The following is a 5,740-nucleotide window of genomic DNA, read 5'->3' as shown; positions in this document are numbered from 1 at the left end:
TAGTAGAGACGGGGTTTCACCGTGTTGACCAGGATGGTCTCGATCTCTTGACCTCGTGATCCACCCGCCTCGGCCTCCCAAAGTGCTGGGATTACAGGCTTGAGCCACCGTGCCCAGCCTTGTTCTATTTCTTTTCCTCCATTTGCAGGAATATTGTGAAGCAAATCACAGTCATCACGTCATTTTATCTGTTCAATGTGCATCCCTGAACAGCCACTATCTCATCACATCTGACAAATTTAACAATGATTTTTTTCGTGTCAGCTCATCATTTGCTTTATATCTGGATCCAAAGAATCGTCTTGTTCTAACTTTGGCTATTATGCCTCTTTTAATCTAAACCAGCCTCTGCTTACTATTGTTATTTCACATTCCATGAATTCTTTGTGGAAAGTTATTTCTTTTAAAATAGCACACTCACAAGATCGAATGGGTAAAGGACATTGATCTCGTGGTTGCAGTGCAGATGAAAGTGCAGCCTGAAATGTGCCAGTGTGCAGCAGCCAATGGAGGAGGGTTATTAAAGGTCACCAGCAGATAGTAGCAAAAGGCTGCTTCCAAATAGTATTTACAGGCTGGGTGCGATGGCTCATGCCTGTAATCCCAGCACTTTGGGAGGCCAAGATCGGTGGACCACCTGAGATCAGGAGTTTGAGACCATCCTGCCCAAAATGGTGAAACCTTGTCTCTACTAAAGAATACAAAAATTAGCCAGGCATGGTAGCAGGTGCCTATAATCTTAGCTAGTTGGGAGGCTGAGGCAGGAGAATTGCTTGAACCTGGACCTTGGAGGTGGAGGTTACAGTGAGCTGAGATCATGCCACTGCATTCTAGCCTGGGTGACAGAGCAAGACTCCATCTCAGAAAAATATACTATTTAGGTTTTATTCTTTATTATTTATAATTTTCTTTCTCTTCCTAAGGGTATTGAAAACAAAGTTTTATCTTTTAAGAACTTTGAAGATCTTTTTCAAGACCAAAAATTTGAAGCATGTGCAAATGATTTGTATGTGGAAGGACTACCAGAAAACATTCCTTTCAGAAGTCCCTCATGATACTGAATTCCAAGGCTGGAAAACATCAGTCAAGTGGGCAACTGAATTAAATTTTTATGAAAAGGTAAGATGATAATCTGCAAAAACAAATTAAGAAGAGATTAATTTAATGAAGATGGGCCTTTGTTCCCATCTCATGACTTCTTTATATTTACAATTAATATTTAGATTCACTTATTGAACAAACATTTATTTAGTATAAGCATCAGATGTGCAAAATTAGGCCTGACAAGAACCCTGTCCTTGGGAGGCTTAATACTAAGAAAAATGCAATGAAAAGTTATTGAACGTTTTTGGGGAAGAAGGCAGGGATGGCACATCCAGTTACTGTCTCATTAAAGATGAATGAGAAAATAAAAGCAAGGTACTACAAGTTCCATCAAAGAAAACCATTTAAATTTTTGATTTTGAGACAGTCTCACTCCATCACCCAACCTGGAATGCTGAACATTATCGTTTTTAAACACAATAACCAATCACCATCACAACAAAAGCCCCACAACATAATCTGCTTCACTTACAAAATGCAAAAACAGAGAGGGAACCTGTTTCAAATATGAGTAAAGGCAGGGAGGTGTCAAATATGCTCACATGTTCACATGCCTCACCCATTCTGTGTGGAGTGAGGAGTGCCATGTGGGTGTGGTGGGATTGCATAGATAGACTTGTGTGGCCAAGTGCAGGAAGGCTTACAGCCTACCAAAGCAGTGGCCGTCATTAAATGGTCTCATAGTGTTGTACCCGAGCGAGTTTAAACAGAAGCGCCACGCACTGAGTTTGTTGAGAGTCCACCTTTATGCTGGCATCCAAGAGTCAGCTAGCGCTCAAACCTCTCGGCCAAGAGCAAAGGGTGATCCACAGTTTTATACCAGTTTAGGGTCAGGGTGGTAAGCAATTATTACAGAAACAGAAGGAGCAGGTTAAGGGAAGGTGGGGGTTGCCTAATAAAAAGTTCTACTTAAAATTGTTTTTTAACTCAGGATGTGGGGTAGCAGTGTGCGGTAACAGTTACACAGTTGCAGATACAGGATGTACAGGGCTGGTGGGCCCTGTTTCTCAGAAAATTGGTTACAAATATGTCAGGTGTCTCAGACTGCAAGCTTTCGGGACATAATGCCATACTTAAGTCGGTGGGCAAACATAGCTCAGGGTGGGCAAAATGGAGTTGTCAGGATTGTTTAAAATTTATTCATTATAGCCAAATTGCAAGGGTATTTCAATAGCAGATACCACTTAAAATAATTTGGATCTGCCCTTTAGAAAGGTTATCCTGCTTGATTTTGAAGGGTAATGCTTGGGTGGTTTCAGTGTGGGGGTGGGAACAGAAGGCCTCTTTCTACTCATTGAAGACACGTTGAAGTAGGTAGAGTCTTGCTTATTGATTGGGGTTGTGCATCTATGTATATTCTTTGGGACTGAGTTATAAGGGAGAGGAAAGTTTAAGATGATACAGCAAGCTGCTTCTTTTGGTGCTGTGGGACAGTTCATCTAAGACTCAGAAACAGAATTGAGCTGGTTTGGGGGAAAAGTGACTTTTGCATATTTATCTTATAAAAAGGGTGACTTTGGAGATATCCAGGTGGTCTCACCTGAATGTCTGAAAATTGCTATTTGCAAAATTCAAGTCACCAAAATGTTTTTCTTTCTTTTTACTATAAAATGAAGCAGAATTGACCATGTTTAAAAATTGGCAGGGCATGGTGGCTCATGCTTATAATCCTAGCATTTTGGGAGGCTGAGGTGGGTGGATCACCTGAGGTCAGGAGTTGGAGACCAGCCTGGTCAACATGGTAAAACCCCGTTTCTACTAAAAATACAAAAATTAGCTGGATGTGGTGGTGTGCACTTGTGGTCCCAGCTACTCAAGAGACTTAGGAGAATTGCTTGAATCTGGGAGGCAGAGGTGGCAGTGAATTGAGATCATGCCACTGCACTCCAACCTGGGTGATAGAATAAGACTCTATCTTAATAATATAATAATAATAATAATAATAATTAGTGCACAGCTGTGCAAGTAAGGCCTGAAGACTTATTCTAAATGCTTTATTATAATACTAATATCAACTATGTTTTTACAGACCAGAACTTCTTACTCACAATACAACTGAAGTTACTCAGCCAAGAACAAATACAACAGGTAAAAGCGTTGTGAAATCCTTTTTAAAAGCACAGATTAATCTTTTAAGCTTTTAAAAATTAGTCTTTTAAAATGTTGGAACTGCTCCTTTCTTCACCTTTCCAAAAATTTTTTGTGGAAGCTCAATACAGGCACTCCTTGATTTATCAATATACACATGTGCAATGTAACGATAACTCAAGCTTTTTTTTTCCTGGAGACAGACTATTCGCTCTGTTACCCAGGTTAGAGTCAGCAGTACATTCTCAGCTCACTGCAACCTTCACCTCCCAGGTTCAAGTGATTCTTCTGCCTCAGCCTCCTGAGTAGCTGGGATTACAAGTGTGTGCTGCTACATCTGACTAATTTTTGTATTTTTAGTAGAGACAGTTTCACCATGTTAGCCAGGCTGGTTTCAAGTTCCTGACCTCAGGTGATCTGCCCTCCTCAGTCTTTCAAAGTGCTGGGATTACAGACATGAGCCACCATAGCAGTCTGGTTTTTTTTTTATATTGATAATTTAGCACTATTCTGAGTAAAAATAATTTGCTATTAAAGTTTTATAAATTGACTATGACAATTTTATAAATGTCAGTGCTTTTTATAAGTGAAACAGATTATGTTGTGGGGCTTTTGTTGTGATGGTGATTGATTAGATTATTGTGTTTAAAGACAATAATGTTCAGCACTCCAGGCTTGGAGACGGAGTGAGACTGTCTCAAAAACAAAACACTTAATTTTCTATGATGAAATTTGTAACACTTTGCTTTTACTTTCTCATTGATCTTTAAAATTACTAACAACTTTTTGAGACATGTAAAATTATGACAGATCCTACAAAAGTGGTATCAAAGCAAGTCATGTAGTGTGTTCAGAGTCTAGAACCTCCAGGCTGATTTACTTTTGTCAGCTGTATCCTGCCTAAGCCTGGCCCATGACTGTGGAACCAGATTGACTGAAGTTTTGAGTTTTAAGGTCTTTCATTTGGTTTCTATTTTGTTTAATTCAGTGGTTTTTACTGCTAGTTGATTTGGCTCTGGATTTTGTTCCTGACTCAAGCAGATTCAAGACATGCCCACCTATGGATTTGAACAGTAGGGTGTTTATTTCAGAAGTGTGAAATGATCAGGTAGCCTTATCACTTTAGACATGCCATACATTATAAAGCATTTTCTTGCTGCCTGTTGTCTTTTTCTGGTGGATTGAGTCAATGCAGCTGGTAAAATCTTTTCCACTTATATTATTGAGACATATGGTTGAGGTGGGTAGGCAAGGAATAAATTCTTACCATTGTTTCTTGAAGCAGGATAGTGAAACTCAGAGGCCCAAATCTTCTGACTCTCACAGTGATCCTGGTGTGGCCTCTAAAATCTAAATGATGAGACTGGTCTACTTGCAAGGTCAGGTCATGTGGTCATTTTCTTGTTCACCTTTTGATCACTAGGCTGTTAGCATTTTGCCAAAGGCAGTATTTGCATTTTGCTGTATTTGGAAGATTTAACTTGAGGAAGTCCTTATTAGAACATTGTTAGAATGCTTGAGCCCTCTGAAAATGAGAAATCTCACATTTTTCTTCTACTTTGGCTCTCTGTTGGAAGGGAACACTTATGTTGTTAAAAACATTGTTGTTTGTTTATCTAATTCTCACTCTGTGTTCACATAAATGGCTTCCCATTACTCTTAGGAACAATTCCATACTTCTTTAATATTCACCCATATTATTTGTATATTATTCCGTACTATTTGCAATACTCACCAGAGCTTGACCCCTGTCTCTTTCAACAGTCTCATCTTTTTTTTTTTTTTTTTTTCTTCTCGTTTCAATTCTATGCTCTGGCTACCCTGGATTTCTTTGATTATTTTAGCTCCTTGCACTTGGCTTCTTTTCTCTTGCCTGGGCCTTTGAACATGCTGTTCCCTCTGGGCTGGAACACTTTTTTGTCCTTTTCTTACAGCTAAGTTCAATCATTTCAGTCTTGCTCCTCTGGGAGCTCCTTGCTGAGTCCTAGGCTAATTACTGCATATTCCTGCAGAAGCCTCTTTTTCCCTGATAATGGGCTTGTTACATTGCAATTACTTTTCATAGTCTGCTTTCTCTGGTAGACTGAATTCCTTGGGAAGGCAGGGACAAGAAGCAGTTTAAATTACTGAAGTCTGATTTTAAAAATTTTATATTAGACTGGTGTTTCTCAACATTTAAATATTTATGAACTCAGGCCAGGCACGTTGGCTTATGCCTGTAATTTCAGCACCTTGGGAGGCTGAGTTGGTGGATTACTTGAGGCCAGGGGTTTGAGACCAGTCTGGCCTACATGGTGAAACCCCATCTCTACTAAAAATACAGAAGTTAGCTGAGCATGGTGGTACACACTTGTAATCCCAGCTACTCAGGAGGCTGAGGCAACAGAATCATTTGAACCCAGGAGGCAAAGGCTGCAGTGAGCCAAGATCATGCCATTGTACTCCAGCCTGGGCAACAGAGTGAGACTCTGTCTCAATAATAATAATTTATAAACTTACTTCAGAGTAATACAAGTTTGTGAACCCCCTCAGGAATTTAAAAAATAAT

General features: G+C 39.6%; 1 long non-coding RNA gene across 2 annotated transcripts in view; it reads left to right on the top strand.

Moving 5' to 3' along the window:
• The first annotated feature begins 971 nt into the window (after positions 1–971).
• LOC108289017 overlaps positions 972–5,740 on the top strand; it is a 36,486-nt gene continuing 31,717 nt past the window's right edge. For both annotated transcript variants that reach the window (XR_001818952.2, XR_001818953.2), the window contains exon 1: positions 972–1,083. This is a non-coding gene — a long non-coding RNA (uncharacterized LOC108289017). The remainder of the gene's footprint in view (positions 1,084–5,740) is intronic.

This window comes from Cebus imitator, unplaced genomic scaffold, assembly GCF_001604975.1.
Source record: "Cebus imitator isolate Cc_AM_T3 unplaced genomic scaffold, Cebus_imitator-1.0 Scaffold388, whole genome shotgun sequence".
NCBI lineage: Eukaryota > Metazoa > Chordata > Mammalia > Primates > Cebidae > Cebus > Cebus imitator.
Note: the sequence above shows the minus strand (reverse complement) of the source record. Positions and strands in the feature narration are given on the sequence as shown.